We start from the raw sequence: 21555 nt of genomic DNA, 5'->3' as shown, positions 1-21555 counted from the left end.
ACCGAGGCAGCCGATAACCCCCCCTACCATCTGTAAGATTGCAGCCGCGCCGCGGCCACACACTCACGGCTAAACGCCCTCCACACCCCACCCGCACACACCGCTCCCCCCCTCCCCACTACCGCTACACACACTGTCTGCAGGAGCCGCCCGACACTGACCCGCCAGCCTCCCTCACGACAACGCCAGCTCCCTCTGCACTTAACCAGCCCCGTCACCCGCACCAACATCCCCATCCACAAGGCCATTTTACAATCAAACATCCACCACACGCACCACCTACAACAACCCTCCCCACAAACAGTCAATGACTCAATCACAGGGCAACGCCAACACACACACCTCCACCTCACTACACCCACCCCCTTTCACATACAAACTACACACCATGTACACTTTTACCCCACATCCACACAACAGACACCTGCCCAACACCCACAACACCTCACAATAACATCCACCAAACACTGTAGCCCCATACTTGACACACAGCTTATGCAAATACACCACCCCTGCAGCTCACACGAAACCTCAACAAAACCATCAACCTCCCCCTACCCTACTCTCCACCCCTCCCATGAACACTACAAAGCCCCCTATACCCTTCACCATCCACCCACACACCCCATGTGGAACTCCACCACCCATGGCAGCCTCGGACACACCCTCCCCAATCCCCCTGCCACACACACCCACAACTCCAACAAGCCCAACACCTCCTGCCCCCTCCACCATCCCTCAGCCCACAGGGGCATAGCCCCTTACGACGGGGTCAAGAGTGCCCGTAGGTCGCGATGAATCATCTAGTTGTATTATAATAACCTTGTTAAAATAAGATCACGTAGTGTGAATATTCATTATTATGGTATTTCAGGATAGAAGTCAACACCAAACAGAGCCCTATGTACATGTCACATTCTTTGCAGATCATAATACTGCTCAGTTCAAAACATTTTCACATCCTTCAGATATAGGGGGAAATGTACCAAGCCTTAAAAAATGATAAAGTGGAGAGCACTAAAGTAGCAGCCAATCAGCTCCTAAATGCCATGTCACAGTTTGTGGGCCAGATGTACTAAGTCTTGAAAAGTGATAAAGTTGAAAGTGATAAACTACCAACCAACCAGCTCCTGTCATTTTACAAACCCAGCCTGTAACGGGTTGTGTATGGGATCCCTGTAGTCAGGATGCTGGTGTCAGAATACTGACACCAGCATCCTGACAGCCTGAAATCCTGACAGGGCGCTGGAGCAAAACAACCCGAATCCTAAACCCCCCCCCCCCCCATGAGGAAACACCTTGTGATGCCGATGCGGGATAGGCATCACAAGAAAAAATAGAACATGCAGGCAGGGCCAACATTGACTATATCAGCGGTACATGCTGCGCTCTCCTCCCCCCACGTTGCAGCGGGACGGGGGCGGGTGGGCATGATGCCCTGGCCCCCAGCGGCGCCACCCTCGGCTGGGCCTGCCAAGGCGCCCAGGGCACATGCCCCACTCGCCCTACCTTAGTTACGCCTCTGTTCATGGTCAAGATAATAGGTAAAACCAGTGTTGTTGGCTGCCAGTCATAAAATATGTGGCCAAACAGAAGCAAATCTTGTCCCTCACCACACAACTGACCCTAAGGATGACATATAAACGCGATCTACTTAATGTAATATTTATTTCTACATTTCTCAATAAGAAATTTTTGGCCTAGGGGTGCCGTGAAAAAAATTCTGATATTCTAGGTCACCGTGATTCAAAAAAGTTTGGAAACCACTGCTCTAGGGTGTCAGGGACACAGAGCATAGCTCCGCCCCCTGACACCCATGAAGCCACGCCCGGGCCCTGATTGGCCCACGGCTAGCTCAATACTAAACTAATGGTGACCATCGATGGTCAAAAACATTGATGGTTCTCTTACAGATGGTTTCCCACCATCGATCCTCCGATTGTACCATCGATGGTGACTATCAATGGATAATCCACCAATGGCCATCCTTAATTCTGAAAGTTGTTGGGATCCCGTATGCCTCGATGTTAACGACATCCCCCTGTAACATGGCAGTTAGGAGCTAATTGGTTGGCACTTTATCACTCTCCACTTTACCACTTTTCAAGGCTTCGTACATTTGCCCTATTCACTGTCTGCAAGGAGTTACGTTCAAAACCTTTCTTCTTGTCCGGATGGCCGAGCGGTCTAAGGCGCTGCATTCATGTTGCAACCTCCTCTGGAAGTGTGGGTTCTAAACCCACTTCTGACATGTGTATACTTTTCTTTTAAGAAAAACAAAGATTGAAGATGTGTCAGTGTTATAGATGGATGCAGGGCTATGTTTTATTCTAGGAGATTCCCTATATATTAAATGAATCTACTTTATGTCATCTCCTCACTGCTCTTCCGCACTTGGACTGGCTGTGATAGGAAAGGAGCCGCTGCTGCTGCATGACTGATTGGGAAATACACTAGTTTTAATTTATGATATTGTCATTCAGAAACAGTGTGACAATGACCTTTCTCTAAAGAAACTACCCACTTGTGATGTCCAGTATTCAAGACTGATCTGCTCTCATTCCTGAATTGGCTGGAACCTTTTACTGACATACATTAATCACTGGCGTGCGCAGCACATTTTATTAGGGGGTGCACCGTCGGAGGGGTGTGTCTAGCACCGACTTTTGGGCGTGTCTAGCACCATCTATTGATGGTCAACGCATATAAAATATCCACCTTTGTACCAATCCTAATAAAGCAGATGCATTGTCAGATGTTGTGGTGAGCACCAAACAAACACCCCTGATGGCACTCACTGCAATTACACTGCTCCTCCTCAGCCTGGTCTGGCTGCCCCTCTCTTTCCCCTGCAAGCTGCAGCAGCTTACTTACAAGTCAGTCACTCACTGACAGTCGCAGACTAGTACTGCTGCTGCTGGAAAAACAAGTGATGTGTCAATGCTGCCGCAGACCGCCTGCCAGTATTGAATTTGTCTTCCTAAGAGGACATGCTGCTCCTCATCAGTGGCTGGCGTTGGCATAGCATAGAAGGAGAGAGGTGTGTATGTGGCGGGTGGGCACGCGAGCAGCTTGACGTAATCACGTCACATCACACTGTTTCTGTACATGGAGGTGGAGCTGGGAATTTGAAAGCCGGTGTCAGTGGCACCCTTGATTAACCCATGCGTCCAATCAGTAATGCAGTCCTGACAGGGTGCAGCGCAGAGGGGACAGTAATCAGCCTGCTCGGCGATCGCTGCATCAGGCATGTGATATCGGGGTGCCAGACATTAGGTGGTGCCTACACCTTTGACATTAATTCAAAATTTACACTATGATCGCCAAAATTCTCAGCCTGTCTTGCACAAACTACTTGACAAGTATTTAAAACATAGATGAATAAATTTGATAACATGGGCACATTACCCATACATGCAGTGTGTGTATTATGTAGCCCCAGTGGCCTAATGGATAAGGCACTGGCCTCCTAAGCCAGGGATTGTGGGTTCGAGTCCCATCTGGGGTGAATAGTCCCATCTGGGGTGAATACTTTTTACTTTGCTTTCTGTTAAAAAATTATGGATCCATAATGTACTATTTATATGCAAATTTACAGAGTTTACATTTAACTCCCCTTTCATTGTGCGTTGTGATGCAAGGTGTATTTTACAGAGATACACCTCCCAATGCACCAGGCTAGCTCTCCAGGGTCTGGGCAATACCTGAGAAGGGATTGCCAATGCAGGGTTCTTAACAGTCACACATATAGATACAGATGTGACCACTTAAGTTCAGCCTTCCTGCACTTTAAACAGCCCTTCTAGTCACACCATGCCGTGGCATGACTCGGTAGCACGAGTGTCTTTATGTGCAACTTTTTCCATTAAAATGCGCAAAATGATGCAAATAGGATGCACAATTAGCTTATGCTGATTAAACTGATATGCGGCATGCCTATATTCTGTGTGCAGCTGTATCTGCAGGCAAAATCCTATGTATGCAAATACAGTATGAACGGTGTAATCATGGTTTGCATTACTGCCTCACAGCACTGAGATCATGGGTTCGATTCCCACCATGGCCCTAACTGTGTGGAGTTTGTATATTCTCCCCGTACTTGTGTGGGTTTCCTCCCACAATCCAAAAAATATACTAGTAGGTTAATTGGCTTCCAAGAAAATTAACCCTAGTGTGAATATGACTGTGTGTATAGTAGATAGGGAATATAGATTGTAAGCTCCACTGGGGCAGGGACTGATGTGAATGGCCAAATATTCTCTGTAAAGCGCTGTGGAATATGTGTGCACTGTTAACAAATAATAATAAATAAATATAGGCGCAGCCGCACACAGAATATAATAAATAAATACAGGCGCAGCCGCACACAGAATATAATAAATAAATACAGGCGCAGCCGCACACAGAATATAATAAATAAATACAGGCGCAGCCACACACAGAATATAATAAATAAATACAGGTGCAGCCGCACACAGAATATAATAAATAAATACAGGCGCAGCCGCACACAGAATATAGGCCTGCCACATATCATTTTAATCATCAGAGTCTGCTTATGTATCTTATTAACAAAATGATGCGAATAAGGTTTAGTTTCGGCAAGAAAAGATACCCCATGCTAACGGAGTTGCACGGGACCTGTCAGCTCACTCACGCCAGTCATCTCCCGCTGTGTGGCATATTGAGGCTAGATGTATGATGTATCTGTACAGGTATACACAGTGATGCATTAACAGATCTTGATGAATAATTTGGGTGCCAGACCTTATGGTTAAATTACACTCCATCTTCTCCACCAGCACAGTCTTAGAGAACAGTAACAAAAGCACAGTTTGCATAGAGATGTGCACTTGAAATTTTTCGGGTTTTGTGTTTTGGTTTTGGGTTCGGTTCCGCGGCCGTGTTTTGGGTTCGACCGCGTTTTGGCAAAACCTCACCGAATTTTTTTTGTCGGATTCGGGTGTGTTTTGGATTCGGGTGTTTTTTTCAAAAAACACTAAAAAACAGCTTAAATCATAGAATTTGGGGGTCATTTTGATCCCAAAGTATTATTAACCTCAAAAACCATAATTTCCACTAATTTTCAGTCTATTCTGAACACCTCACACCTCACAATATTATTTTTAGTCCTAAAATTTGCACCGAGGTCGCTGGATGACTAAGCTAAGCGACCCCAGTGGCCGACACAAACACCTGGCCCATCTAGGAGTGGCACTGCAGTGTCACGCAGGATGGCCCTTCCAAAAAACACTCCCCAAACAGCACATGACGCAAAGAAAAAAAGAGGCGCAATGAGGTAGCTGTGTGAGTAAGCTAAGCGACCCTAGTGGCCGACACAAACACCTGGCCCATCTAGGAGTGGCACTGCAGTGTCACGCAGGATGGCCCTTCCAAAAAACACTCCCCAAACAGCACATGACGCAAAGAAAAAAAGAGGCGCAATGAGGTAGCTGTGTGAGTAAGATAAGCGACCCTAGTGGCCGACACAAACACCTGGCCCATCTAGGAGTGGCACTGCAGTGTCACGCAGGATGGCCCTTCCAAAAAACACTCCCGAAACAGCACATGACGCAAAGAAAAAAAGAGGCGCAATGAGGTAGCTGTGTGAGTAAGATAAGCGACCCTAGTGGCCGACACAAACACCTGGCCCATCTAGGAGTGGCACTGCAGTGTCACGCAGGATGGACCTTCAAAAAAATACTCCCCAAACAGCACATGACGCAAAGAAAAATGAAAGAAAAAAGAGGTGCAAGATGGAATTGTCCTTGGGCCCTCCCACCCACCCTTATGTTGTATAAACAGGACATGCACACTTTAACCAACCCATCATTTCAGTGACAGGGTCTGCCACACGACTGTGACTGAAATGACGGGTTGGTTTGGACCCCCACCAAAAAAGAAGCAATTAATCTCTCCTTGCACAAACTGGCTCTACAGAGGCAAGATGTCCACCTCATCATCATCCTCCGATATATCACCGTGTACATCCCCCTCCTCACAGATTATCAATTCGTCCCCACTGGAATCCACCATCTCAGCTCCCTGTGTACTTTGTGGAGGCAATTGCTGCTGGTCAATGTCTCCACGGAGGAATTGATTATAATTCATTTTAATGAACATCATCTTCTCCACATTTTCTGGAAGTAACCTCGTACGCCGATTGCTGACAAGGTGAGCGGCGGCACTAAACACTCTTTCGGAGTACACACTTGTGGGAGGGCAACTTAGGTAGAATAAAGCCAGTTTGTGCAAGGGCCTCCAAATTGCCTCTTTTTCCTGCCAGTATAAGTACGGACTGTCTGACGTGCCTACTTGGATGCGGTCACTCATATAATCCTCCACCATTCTTTCAATGGGGAGAGAATCATATGCAGTGCCAGTAGACGACATGTCCGTAATCGTTGGCAGGTCCTTCAGTCCGGACCAGATGTCAGCATCAGCAGTCGCTCCAGACTGCCCTGCATCACCGCCAGCGGGTGGGCTCGGAATTCTGAGCCTTTTCCTCGCACCCCCAGTTGCGGGAGAATGTGAAGGAGGAGATGTTGACAGGTCGCGTTCCGCTTGACTTGACAATTTTCTCACCAGCAGGTCTTTGAACCCCAGCAGACTTGTGTGTGCCGGAAAGAGAGATCCAAGGTAGGTTTTAAATCTAGGATCGAGCACGGTGGCCAAAATGTAGTGCTCTGATTTCAACAGATTGACCACCCGTGAATCCTTGTTAAGCGAATTAAGGGCTCCATCCACAAGTCCCACATGCCTAGCGGAATCGCTCTGTGTTAGCTCCTCCTTCAATGTCTCCAGCTTCTTCTGCAAAAGCCTGATGAGGGGAATGACCTGACTCAGGCTGGCAGTGTCTGAACTGACTTCACGTGTGGCAAGTTCAAAGGGCAGCAGAACCTTGCACAATGTTGAAATCATTCTCCACTGCGCTTGAGACAGGTGCATTCCACCTCCTATATCGTGCTCAATTGTATAGGCTTGAATGGCCTTTTGCTGCTCCTCCAACCTCTGAAGCATATATAGGGTTGAATTCCACCTCGTTACCACTTCTTGCTTCAGATGATGGCAGGGCAGGTTCAGGCGTTTTTGGTGGTGCTCCAGTCTTCTGTACGTGGTGCCTGTACGCCGAAAGTGTCCCGCAATTCTTCTGGCCACCGACAGCATCTCTTGCACGCCCCTCTCGTTTTTTAAATAATTCTGCACCACCAAATTCAAGGTATGTGCAAAACATGGGACATGCTGGAATTTGCCCATATTTAATGCACACACAATATTGCTGGCATTGTCCGATACCACAAATCCACAGGAGAGTCCAATTGGGGTAAGCCATTCCGCGATGATCTTCCTCAGTTGCCGTAAGAGGTTTTCAGCTGTGTGCGTATTCTGGAAACCGGTGATACAAAGCGTAGCCTGCCTAGGAAAGAGTTGGCGTTTGCGAGATGCTGCTACTGGTGCCGCCGCTGCTGTTCTTGCGGCGGGAGTCCATACATCTACCCAGTGGGCTGTCACAGTCATATAGTCCTGACCCTGCCCTGCTCCACTTGTCCACATGTCCGTGGTTAAGTGGACATTGGGTACAACTGCATTTTTTAGGACACTGGTGAGTCTTTTTCTGACGTCCGTGTACATTCTCGGTATCGCCTGCCTAGAGAAGTGGAACCTAGATGGTATTTGGTAACGGGGGCACACTACCTCAAGAAATTGTCTAGTTCCCTGTGAACTAACGGCGGATACCGGACGCACGTCTAACACCAACATAGTTGTCAAGGCCTCAGTTATCCGCTTGCAACAGGATGACTGCTGTGATATTTCATCTTCCTCGCAAAGGACTGTTGGACAGTCAATTGCTTGGTGGAAGTAGTAAAAGTGGGCTTACGACTTCCCCTCTGGGATGACCATCGACTCCCAGCAGCAACAACAGCAGCGCCAGCAGCAGTAGGCGTTACACGCAAGGATGCATCGGAGGAATCCCAGGCAGGAGAGGACTCGTCAGAATTGCCAGTGACATGGCCTGCAGGACTATTGGCATTCCTGGGGAAGGAGGAAATTGACACAGAGGGAGTTGGTGGGGTGGTTTGCGTGAGCTTGGTTACAAGAGGAAGGGACTTACTGGTCAGTGGACTGCTTCCGCTGTCGCCCAAAGTTTTTGAACTTGTCACTGACTTATTATGGATGCGCTGCAGGTGACGTATAAGGGAGGATGTTCCGAGGTGGTTAACGTCCTTACCCCTACTTATTACAGCTTGACAAAGGCAACACACGGCTTGACAAATGTTGTCCGCATTTCTGTTGAAATACTTCCACACCGAAGAGCTGATTTTTTGGGTATTTTCACCAGGCATGTCAATGGCCATATTCCTCCCACGGACAACAGGTGTCTCCCCGGGTGCCTGACTTAAACAAACCACCTCACCATCAGAATCCTCCTTGTCAATTTCCTCCCCAGCGCCAGCAACACCCATATCCTCCTCATCCTGGTGTACTTCAACACTGACATCTTCAATCTGACTATCAGGAACTGGACTGCGGGTGCTCCTTCCAGCACTTGCAGGGGGCGTGCAAATGGTGGAAGGCGCATGCTCTTCACGTCCAGTGTTGGGAAGGTCAGGCATCGCAACCGACACAATTGGACTCTCCTTGTGGATTTGGGATTTCGAAGAACGCACAGTTCTTTGCGGTGCTTTTGCCAGCTTGAGTCTTTTCAGTTTTCTAGCGAGAGGCTGAGTGCTTCCATCCTCATGTGAAGCTGAACCACTAGCCATGAACATAGGCCAGGGCCTCAGCCGTTCCTTGCCACTCCGTGTGGTAAATGGCATATTGGCAAGTTTACGCTTCTCCTCCGACAATTTTATTTTAGATTTTTGAGTCCTTTTTTTACTGATATTTGGTGTTTTGGATTTTACATGCTCTGTACTATGACATTGGGCATCGGCCTTGGCAGACGACGTTGCTGGCATTTCATCGTCTCGGCCATGACTAGTGGCAGCAGCTTCAGCACGAGGTGGAAGTCGATCTTGATCTTTCCCTATTTTTGGAACCTCAACATTTTTGTTCTCCATATTTTAATAGGCACAACTAAAAGGCACCTCAGGTAAACAATGGAGATGGATGGATACTAGTATACTTATGGATGACGAGCGACTGCCGACACAGAGGTAGCTACAGCCGTGGACTACCGTACTGTGTCTGCTGCTAATATAGACTGGATGATAATGAGATAAAATTAAAATATATATATATATAACACTAGTACTGCAGCCGGACAGGTATATATTATGTAATGACGGACCTGCTGGACACTGTCTGTCAGCACTGCAGACTCCTAAAGTAAGCTACTAGTATCAAGAAGATAGAAAAAAAAAAACCACGGGTAGGTGGTATACAATTATGGATGGACGAGCGACTGCCGACACAGAGGTAGCTACAGCCGTGGACTACCGTACTGTGTCTGCTGCTAATATAGACTGGATGATAATGAGATAAAATTAAAATATATATATATATATCACACTAGTACTGCAGCCGGACAGGTATATATTATGTAATGACGGACCTGCTGGACACTGTCTGTCAGACTCAGCACTGCAGACTCCTAAAGTAAGCTACTAGTATCAAGAAGATAGAAAAAAAAAAAAACCACGGGTAGGTGGTATACAATTATGGATGGACGAGCGACTGCCGACACAGAGGTAGCTACAGCCGTGGACTACCGTACTGTGTCTGCTGCTAATATAGACTGGATGATAATGAGATAAAATTAAAATATATATATATCACACTAGTACTGCAGCCGGACAGGTATATATTATGTAATGACGGACCTGCTGGACACTGTCTGCAGAATGCGTTTATAAAAACACCACACGACGAGTGTTTAACTTTTTCAGGCAGACAATCACAATATACTGGTGGTCAGCAGACAATCACAATACTGGTGGTCAGTGGTCACTGGTCAGTCACACTGGCAGTGGCACTCTGGCAGCAAAAAGTGTGCACTGTACTTAAAATATGTACTCCTGCTATAACTGCTCCCCAGTCTCCCCCACAATTAAGCTGTGTGAGCAGTGAGCACTCAGCACAGTCAGATAATGATATACAGTATTACATATGATGCAGCACACTGGGCTGAGCACAGATATGGTATGTGACTGTGTCACACTGTGTATCGTTTTTTTTCAGGCAGAGAACGGATTAATTAAACTGGTGGTCACTGGTCACTGGTCACACTATCAGCAGCAAGTAGTACTCCTCCTAATAATATGCTCCCCAAAATTTGTGTCTCTCTCTAGTACTCTAGTCTAAATGGAGAGGACGCCAGCCACGTCCTCTCCCTATCAATCTCAATGCACGTGTGAAAATGGCGGCGACGCGCGGCTCCTTATATAGAATCCAAGTCTCGCGATAGAATCCGAGCCTTGCGAGAATCCGACAGCGGGATGATGACGTTCGGGCGCGCTCGGGTTAACCGAGCAAGGCGGGAAAATCCGAGTCGCTCGGCCCCGTGTAAAAAAACCTGAAGTTCGGGCGGGTTCGGATTCCGAGGAACCGAACCCGCTCATCTCTAGTTTGCACTTTACACATACCGAGACCCACCTGGTCCTTTGCTGGCTGGTGCTTCTAGTTCCACAGCTGCACACACCTCTGTCACTGCTTTAATAGAGGCCACACCCCATGCAAGTGCCTTTAGCATATCCCCCAATTGTCCCAATTTTTGCGGGACTGTCCTGCTGTCCCAACCACAGGCCGCAGTGTCCCACGGTGGGGGGGGGGGGGGGGGGAGGTTGGCAGGGGGCAGTTGGGAGGTTCCTGCACTCCCTGCTCTGCTAAATCTAGTTACTGATATCATTCAGGGTTCTGGAAGGAAACAAAATGCCTTTTTTTCTTGCTTAGAAATACCCCTCTCTTTCAAGCACCTGAATGATATCACTAAGCTAATTGAGCATCTGCCACTATATATGTCTGTTATGAGAGGCAGAGAGGTTCCTACATTAGGAGGAGGTGCAGGCCCTGACATGCCATATGGAGCATTATAGGGTTGCTCCAAGGTAGGTAGCTGTTAGCTTAGATATAAGTAAGGAGCCATTATCATGTGGCTCCTTGCTGGTTAATCATAGACCCAGATTGGGGGTAATGGAGGTGTGGGGTGGGGTGCCTCTGGACTGGCCTAGTTGGATGGCTTTAGTGTGGCATACCTTTACATTCTATTAACACATCACTTACTAATTTCTTTAACACTATTTCTCCATTTAAATTACATCTCATTTTTGTATCACTTCCTTTATAGCTTTGGCTTCCTAAATACTAATTTATTTACACTATAGTTTTTTCACTGGTATGCTGAACTGGGCTTTCTGGATTATGCTGATTTTTTGGGGTGCCACCTCCCGCACCTAGATATAGTGCTAGGTACCCCAAATATACAGAGAGGCCTTGACGCAGCTTTGGGGCTTATTCATACATTTGCACAAATATATGTAACTGAGATCTCTGAATTCCAATATTGTGTGGGATTTAAATCTGGTTACTGTTATCATTCAGGGTGCTGGGGGAAACAAAATGCGTTTTTTTCTTGCTTAGAAATACCCTTCCCTTTCAAGCACCTGAATGATATCACTAAGCTAATTGAGCATCTGCCACTATATATGTCTACTCTCCCGAAATGGCAGGGAGGCTCCCAAAAATCAGGTGGAAGAATAGGCAAGTATTCCGCAGCCCCCCAAGATCCAGCTGCAGGTCGCGGCTACCATAGCCCCGTGCAGCCTCATTTGCATAGCTCCACCCTTGCCCCATCCCCAGTGATTTGACATATACATGCACTGCTCCCCTTCTGTGCCGATCAGGCTGCTCTCTCCCGGAAAGAGCAGCCAGAAAATTGCCAACTATGCTGCAGACTTCTGGCTGCAGATTCTCTCCTTACCAAACACTTTCTCCCGGTTTCTCTCCAGACCTCTCTATGACTTGGTCTTTAGATGAGCATTGTGGCAGATGCCATGGCCCAGCCCTTCTGCCCTGCCAGAGAAGCATTAGGAGCTAGCTCCTGGCGTCTCCGCTCCAAGATGACTCTTCACTAAAGTGGGAAACCTCTCGGGGTCTATTCATGAAGCAGGTCTATTCATGAAAGTGAGTGAAGTGAGCCAGTAGAGAAGTTGCCCATAACAACCAATCAGCTTTGAAGTAACATTTATCAAGCACATTCTATAAAATTATACATAGCTGCTGATTGGTTGAGACTGGATCACTTCTCCACTCTTTTCACTACTGCATGAATTAGAGATGGCTACTGAGTGAGTGTCTCAACACATTGACTTGAATCTTCTTGGTGTTCGAATGATTCGAGTCACATAAAGTTTATGTGTTGAGACATGATACTCAGTAGGGGCTGAAAGGGGAGGTTCTTTGTTGCACACTGTGACTGCAGCAATGAGCAGCACACACTGAGTGCAGCCCTCTCTCTCGACTCTCTCACTCCATCCTCCGGGCCGTTCGTGGGTTCAGTGTGTTGGCTCTATGTCCTCCTGAGTCTGCATAGGTGAGCTGACACCGCAGCCACACCCCTCCTAGATGCACAGCACATTGTGGCCTGGCTGACCCACTCCCAGTCCTAGATTACGTGCCGGGACTCGTGCTGAGTGCTCAGCTGCAGTCAGACAGTGCAAACATGCATCATGGATGGTGAGTGAGTCCAGTGCCGAAACTAGACATTTTAGCGCTGTGTGCAAGAAACAGCATCACCCCTCCCCCATATACAAATCAGGGCCAGTGCGCGCCGTAGGCTCGCGCCAGAAATATAGGAGCATATCTTCACGGGGAAGAGGCGTGGCCACAAACCTCCCTTTTACACATTACGGCAGGCATAGCTCCCTTTTACACATTACGGCAGGCAGAGTCCCCATTTTTAGACATTACGGCGGGCAGAATCCCCCTTTTTACACATTACAGCACCAGAGTTCCCCTTTTTTACACATTACGGCAGGCAGAGTACCCCTTTTTACACATTAGTCAGCAGAATCCTCCTTTTTACACATTACGGCAGGCAGAGTCCCCCTTTTTACTCATTACAGCAGGCATAGTTCCCCTTTTTACACATTACGGCAGCAGAGTCCTCGCTTTTACACATTACAGCAGGCAGAGTCACCCTTTTTACACATTACGGCAGGCAGAGTCCCCCTTTTTACACATTAGGCAGGCATAGTCCCCTTTTTACACATTACGGCAGCAGAGTCCTCCCTTTTACACATTACGGCAGGCAGAGTCCCCCTTTTTACACATTACGGCACCAAAGTTCCCCTTTTTTACACATTACGGCAGGCAGAGTACCCCTTTTTACACATTAGGCAGCAGAATCCTCCTTTTTACACATTACGGCAGGCAGAGTCCCCCTTTTTACACATTACGGCAGGCATAGTTCCCCTTTTTACACATTACGGCAGCAGAGTCCTCCCTTTTACACATTACGGCAGGCAGAGTCCCCCTTTTTACACATTACGGCAGCAGAGTCCCCCTTTTTACACATTAGGCAGCAGAGTCCTCCTTTTTACACATTACGGCAGGCAGAGTCCCCCTTTTTTACACATTATGGCAGGCAGTTCCCTTTTTTTAAACATTATGGCAGGCAGTCCCCCTTTTTACACAGTATGACAGGCAGTCCCCCTTTTTTACACAATATGACAGGCAGTCCTCCTTTTTACACATTGCGACAGGCAGTCCCCCTTATTTACACAGTATGACAGGCAGTCCCCCTTTTTTACACAGTATGACAGGCAGTCCCCCTTTTTTTACACAATATTTTAGGCAGCCCCGCTTTTTTTACACTGTATGACAGGCAGTCCCACTTTTTTGACCCAGTATGACAGGCAGTCCCCCTTTTTTACACATTAAGGCAGGCAGTCCCGCTTTTTTTACACAGTGTGACAGGCAGTCCCCCTTTTTTACACAGTGTGACAGGCAGTCCCCCTTTTTTACACAGTATGACAGGCAGATCCCTTTTTTACACATTAAGGCAGGCAGTCCCCCTTTCTTACACATTAAGGCAGACGGGGGGGAGAGAGAGAGACAGAGAGGAGAGAGAGACTCACCTGTGACGAGCCGGCATGGTAGAGATGTGCATTCCCGAGTGGCGCGTGAGGAAGGTAGATGGGCAAGCATTAGTGTGATTCTGCAATAAAGCCAATGTTACTCCATTTTGTTGTATTCAATAGATTATAAGCTTACTTTAGCATTAATATATGATATGCTTAAATATGCTGGGGAGAAGGAAAAAGTATAGAATGATGAAATGTTCAGTTGGCAAAAAGAGGAACTTGTGGGTAAGCCATGTCTGAGAGATAGAGCAAGAAAGAGAAACTTGGGGGTAAGCCATGTCTGAGAGATAGAGAAACAAAAAGAACAAGACCGTTATCAGGAAGAGGACACAACCCTGAGGTTAAACTGTAAACTCCATTTAACCTTTTAAAACAAGTATAAATATATGTATGTAAGAACAATAAAGCAGAACTCAGACTGACTACACCAGGTTCCGTGTGTGATCATTTGATTTCTCCAGCTAGCTGCATGGCACTATATTTTGTCCACAGGTGATTCTGAATACAAAAGACAGGCTGTTGTTGGAGTCCTCTCAGAGAAAGCTGATGCTAAAGGAGGTCTACCTCCAACATTTTCATGGTGCCGAAACCCGGGAAGCCAAGAAGTTGAATAGAGGAGCAACAAGTCACCTGACTCTAGACGTTGGAACCGTTTAAACCGCGGTAAGTAACAAATTGATTGCGATTTTTCGCCAATTGTTGCTTTACGTGTTTTAACATCTGTGTCAGAAGTGTCAGTTTTCTCTGTTCAACTCAAGCGCTTCCTAGTAAAAGCCTCTTTTGTATCAGAACAAGCAATGTAAATATATGTCTGAAATTGAAGAATGTATTGATTTTGAAAGCTCATATGGTTGTGGGTGTTGTACTGTTAGTTTAAAGTGGTTTGTGCAAGGTCCTCATGGGTCAGTAAATATTACATTTATTGCACGCACTGAAAAAGATATATCAGGTTTTAAAAGGTGTAGGGGACATCAAGAAGGGGTTTATGGTAAAACTGTGGGTTATATGAAAGGTATATTAACAACAGGATGTCATGGTTTTGTTAAGGACTTGCGCCAGATACTGAAAGAACCAGAACCTGAAAGATTCTTTTGTCCCTATTCTATCAGACCCACCAGTTTGAGATATACCTTGATAACGGAAGATTGTGAGTCCACCCATAAGGAAACTGAATGATTACAGGTGTATGTAATCAGTAGGACAGAGGTAAACCTGTAGTGTTCAGGAAACCCATCTTTCCAATAATCAACACAGAGTACTTGAATTAAGTAACTCATATCGGAAGGACAGTGTTGATAAGTTGGCAGAAGGCAGGATGGGAACCTCTAATAGCAAGGGTGAATTAACCCCTGTGGAAATAGTTAAACAGGAGGTTGGACCACATGCAGTTAAAGATATTGCCAAGGTATTTAAAAGGGGAGGATTTCCTCCAGATGGGGAATTTAACACTGACAAATGGAGAAAGTTTAGAATATGTAATAGGGAATGGATAGAAAAACGCAAGAAAGGGGATCAGGTTTATATTTGGCTAACAGCAAGTGAGAAATGGGAGCAGGAGGAGGAAAGGAAGAAGAAAGAGAGGGAAGATGACCAGCATATGACGGTCTGTTTAGCAACTACAGGAATGAACCAGGTCCATAATGTGCCAGTTATTCCCAATCTGCCCCCTCCTCCACCTGTAATACCAGTCCCAGTACCTACACTAGTCACAGATCCACCCCCTTACCCCGCAAATCTGGGAACCCCAGGGCAACCTCCTATAGTATGGAACCAGTACCCTGATTTAACTAAATGTCCCCAATGTGCATCTTTGTTGGAACCAGAGAGGATGACCTGTCCCAACTGTACACCCCAGATAGGAACAGGCCACAGAACTCCATTAATGATAAATAGACTGAAACCGTATAACCTACCCGATCAAGGGGAAATGCAGTCAGGATCCCCATTGTCTCATAAAGACAAAAGAAAACTGAGGAAGAGGAGACTGGGAACAAGAAATGTATTTTACACTAAAGCAGAAAATGGAACTCTACAGATGCATGAAATTGAGGAAGAAGATGAATCAGAAAACTTAGATGTTCCTGCTTGTTACCCAGTACGTACCTATGCCTATGTCAATCCAAGAGGAGGACAGCCTATATTGGTGAATGAGGAGGGATATGTTCAAGGAGGACAGAATAATTTTAGACCACAGTTTCTTACAAGAGAACAGCATACCCTTTTTTCAGTAATGGAAGTTACAGCCATAATAAAAGATAGCCCAGATCCCTACAAACAGCCAGGACGGTTTGGGTTATATATGGAGACTATGTGCAATTTACATTCTGCAGCATGGGTAGATGTGGAACAAATATGTAAAAATAAATTAGCAGAGGGTGATCTAAGACAGATTAAGGATATGGCACCTCATCAAGCCACTGATTATCATGAACAGATAGAAGATGTACTAGAAGCACAAAGGAAAACTATAGCCAGTGGACCACAATTTGTGGCACGCCTAAGGAGATGGTGTTATTTAAGAAATCAAAGGTATCCAAAAGCCATTGGACCACAAGGAGAACAACCGTTTAGAAGTTACCTCTGTAAAATTAAGGATATGGTCCGAAATGAAGGTTTGGACCCAGAAGCAGGAGAAAGGATGGTCAGATACCAAGTATTAGAAGGTTTAAGACCAAGTCTAAAACAGAAATTAATTACTAGTACTCCTGCATATAGGTCTTCGCCTATGGATCAAATTCTGGATACGGTAGAGGCCTTAGAAGGTCTGGAAAAGGAAGAAAAGGAGAAAAAGGTAGCCAAACCCAAAACTGTCTACGTGGTCACAGAAGAAGGCTCAAAGAAAAAATTAGAAGGGGAAGGAAGAGCCATGATCAAGCCCGAATCGGGAAAATGCTTCTGGTGCAAGAAACCAGGACACTTCAAAAGAGACTGTCGCACATATAAGAGTTGGATAGAGAAAAGGGGCAATCAAGCCCCCAAGGATAAGTCAGACTGAAGTCCCGGCACCCCAGTACCAATGATACTCCCGATGAACCCCCCCGACAGAATGGAAGATGGGTTTATTAAAGTCAAACTGCCAATGGGAGAAAATGTTTCCTGCCTGCTTGATACTGGGGCAAGCCAATCAGTTATAAGACAGGAAGAAGTACCAGCACACCTCATTACAGGAAAACCAGTGACAGCAAAGGGATTAAGTGGAGAAAAGATCCAGCTGAGGAAAACTAGGATCCTCAATATACAAGTACAAGGACATCCACATGAAATCCCAGTAGAGTTCCTAGTATCTCCCACCTGCCCAGTCAACTTGCTGGGAGCAGATTTGCTGCAGAAACTACAAGCAAGTATTCTGTACAGAGGAAACAAGGTGATATTCGAGACAGCACTATCACCCACAGACTATGATCAAGTGCAAGCCGCTATACAGATATTTCTAGCAACCACTGCAAAAGAGGATGAAGAAGAAACCCCAGAACAAATTAAAACCTGGCGAGGATGGGGAGTTCCAGACAAGGTATGGGCAAAAGGAAAAAGATGTGGGAACCATGAAGGTCCAACCTGTGAAGCTATCAATCAAACCAGGAACTGTACCAGTAACTATAAAACAGTACCCCTTAAACAAGGAACAGACAGCAGCCATAGGGGTACAGATTAAAGATATGCTGGAATTAGGTATCATAAAGAAGTGCAAGTCTCCCTATAGCACACCTCTGTTCCCTGTGAAAAAGAAGGCCACTCCGGAAGATAAAGGAATAGCAAACTACAGGATGGTACATGATTTAAGAGAGATTAACAAGAGACTGATCATTCCAACCCCAATGGTACCTAATCCACACACTTAATTGAACACAATAAGTCCAGAAGCCCGATGGTTCTCGGTACTGGATTTAGCAAACGCATTTTTCTCAGTTCCCATTACAGAAGACTCACAGCTGTTATTGGCCTTTTCACATGATGGTCAACAATACTGCTGGACAAGACTACCTCAAGGAGGGGCAACCAGCCCATCTGAATTTACTGAAGCCATGGCAACAGTTTTGAAGAAATGGGGACCCAGGTATCCAGACACTCAACTACTGCAATATGTAGATGACCTGCTGCTAGCAACTGCCACTAAACAGCAGTGTGAAGAAGAAACAATATCATTGTTGAAGTTTCTCGCAGATGAAGACTGTAGAGTGACACAAGCCAAGTTACAGCTTGCCCAAAAGAAGGTAATATTCCTAGGTCACTGCATCTCCCAGGGAATGCACCATCTTACAACAGAAAGAATAAAAGTCATACGGGACGCCCCAAATCCACAGACTTTAACACAGAAAAGGGCTTTCCTGGGGCTAGTGTGATATGTCAGGGACTGGATACCAGGAGCCTCAGCCCTTATGCAACCACTATATAATGCCACCAAGAAGACTGCTACAGATTCTCAAGAAGAACAAGAAGCACAGTGGGTGGCTGTTAAACAGATCAAGGAAGCCATATGTTCAGCTCCAGCCCTGGGACTACCAGACTATACAAAGACCTTTACCTTGTTCTGCCATGAACACAGAGGACATGCTACAGGAGTCCTGACGCAGGAGCATGGACACAAGCAGCGTCCTGTGGCTTACTACTCAGCAGCACTGGATGGAGTGATGCAAGGATCACCAACCTGCATAAGGTCAGTAGCAGCTGCAGCCATCCTAAAGGACAAATGTGCAGATGTTGTGTTAGATCATCCACTTACCATACAAGTTCCACATGCAGTCACAGAAATACTGCAACAGGCATCTACAAGACATCTCAGCACAGCAAGGCTGACAAAATATGAAGTAGCCCTTCTATCAGCAAGCAACCTTACTATTAAGAGATGTACCACTCTCAACCCTGCAACTTTACTACCTCTTAAAGATGAACCTGACGGTTCAAAAGGAGGGAAAGATGAAGAAGTACAGCCAGAGGAAAGAACAGAACCATACCCGGAACAAGAACATGACTGTATAGCCCTCATGGAGGAAGAAATACAGCCAGATTGGAAGATTGATGACAAACCAATACATAATCCAAAATTTTTATTTTTCACTGATGGTTCTAGTTATTATGTTCAAGGATACAGGGTGGCGGGGTATGCAATTGTTTCCCCCCATGAAGTTATAGAAGCTGAACCTCTGACACCTGGGACGTCTGCACAGCAAGCAGAATTAATGGCAGTTATCAGAGCATTGGAACTAGCAGAAGATGAAACTGTCAATATATACACAGATTCACGCTATGCTTGGGGAGTGGCGCATGATTATGCGTCCATCTGGAAGAACAGAAACTTCCTTACAGCAGCAGGTAAGCCTATCAAGAATGGGTATCTAATACAAAGACTGACAAGAGCATTGAAGCTGCCTAGACAGATGGCTGTTATAAAGACCAAAGCACATACTAAGGAAGAAACAGAAGAAAGCAAGGGTAATGCATATGCAGATGCAGAAGCAAGGAAAGCAGCCCTGAAGAGCAAGCATGAACCAGCAATCTATGTCCAAGAAGAAGCAGATGAAGTAAACATAAAGACTCTCAGCACGCTGCAAGAACAAGCTAAAATAGAACACAAGGCATGGGAAAAGATGGGAGCCAAGGCAACCTGTTTAGGGTTATGGAAGAAAGAAGACAAATGGTGCTTACCAAGAGCACTATACCCACCTATGCTACATGTATCCCATGGATCAGATCACAAGGGAAAAGAACAAATGACTAGGCTGGTACAGGACCATTGGGTAGCACCAGGATTTTATGTGGCAGCAAAGAACTTTACAGACCAATGCTGGATATGTGCAGAAAACAATCCAGGAAGAAGAACAAGGACAAGCCTTGGACAGACACCACAAGCTTATTTCCCTTTTCAGAGACTTCAAATTGATTATATACACATGCCAAAGCATGGAACATATGAATATGCTCTAACATGTACTGACATTATTAGCAGATGGCCTGAGGCGTGGCCAGTGGCCAAAGCAAATGCCATCTCTACTGCAAAGAAAATAATAGCAGAAATAGTATGCAGATTTGGGGTTCCAGAAGTAATAGAGTCAGATAGGGTTTCACACTTTACAGGAGAAGTTATGAGGCATATAATGGAAGATGTAGGGGTACAACAAGCCTTTCACACTCCTTATAATCCTCAGGCCAGTGGCCGAATTGAACGCCTTAATGAGACCCTAAAACTTAAAATACAGAAAGCCATGCAAGAAACAGGGAAAGCGTGGGTAGAATGTTTATCTTTAGCATTGTTTGCAGTTAGAACTACACCAGGCAAGGAGACAGGGTACTCACCTTATGAGATATTGTTTGGGACAAAACCTAAGACAGGATGTTATTTGCCCCAGGAACTGCAGCATAAACATGGAAATATGACAAGATATATAAAACAGCTGAATGAACATTTAACTGAAACACATTCTCAAGTTTTATCCTCAGGACCTGAAAGAGCTGATCTTGAACCACACAGCATCTTGATTGGCGATTGGGTCTACCTAAAAAGACACGTGAGAGGAGCACTTGAGCCCAGATATGATGGTCCTTTCCAAGTGTTGCTAGTGACCCCCACCTCGGTGAAACTCGAGGGTCGAGACTCATGGGTACACGCATCGCATTGCAAAAAGACCAAGATCACTATTAAACCCCCAGGAAAGTAATAACCATGAATTTACTTGGACCTAAGCCTGATAGGTCCCTGTGGGGGGTTATTTTGGGATCCGCAATATTGGTGGTTACAATTGTATTTACTGTACATTTGGTAAACACATCTGTAAGTCAAGGCCCCACTTCCGCCCCGGCCCCTGAGATAAATTCAGAGGAATACCATGTAACCATTAATAAATACCCCCGATTTGTCAGAAAAAGGCATGCAGTGTGGCCAATACCACCGTGTGCAAAAATGGAAGGCAGGGATAAATGTTTGTGTGAGTGTGGGCAGGAACCATTGAGAAAAATAATGGAATGTCAGAAACAATGTAAATTCGATTATAGTACATGGGGAAAATACTTTGCAAGGGTGCAGACATGTTGGAAGTGTTGCCCAGAAAACAGTTTGAAATGGTCATGTATGACTGGATGTTGGACAAAGCCCTCCCTGCATAAGAGTAATGAATGGGCATGGCTGTTAGAAGCCAGGCATAAGAGAGGCAGGAGGGCAGTAAAGGTAGTAAAAAGTAATGAAGATTGTACTCAGTTACCTTGGGTACTAAAATGTATCTGTGAGTACTGTGAGTTCTGTGAGTACTGTGGGCACCCCCCAAGGAAAGATGTGAGGAGTGGTGTAAAAGCCCTGAAACAGAGAATGATAATTTAATATTGAAATTACACTCAAGGGTAGCAAACACAGTTGCTGGGAAGGAGGACTGTTGGGTCTGTTCCCATGCCCCGAAAACGGGGAAGGGGATGGGCTTTACGTTTGTCCCAGCCACCATGGAAGAATTAATAAAGGTTGGGTGGAATTCAACAAAGGATAAGA

At 45.9% G+C, this 21555-nt stretch overlaps 1 non-coding gene across 1 annotated transcript; it reads left to right on the top strand.

The window, feature by feature from the left end:
- The first annotated feature begins 3435 nt into the window (after positions 1–3435).
- TRNAR-CCU (transfer RNA arginine (anticodon CCU)) lies at positions 3436–3508 on the top strand. Its single transcript has one exon. It is a non-coding gene; the product is annotated as a tRNA-Arg (tRNA).
- Positions 3509–21555: the final 18047 nt, after the last annotated feature.

Source organism: Pseudophryne corroboree, chromosome 10 (genome assembly GCF_028390025.1).
Source record: "Pseudophryne corroboree isolate aPseCor3 chromosome 10, aPseCor3.hap2, whole genome shotgun sequence".
NCBI lineage: Eukaryota > Metazoa > Chordata > Amphibia > Anura > Myobatrachidae > Pseudophryne > Pseudophryne corroboree.
The sequence above is the reverse complement of the archived record's forward strand: the minus strand, read 5'-3'. Positions and strand labels throughout refer to the sequence as shown.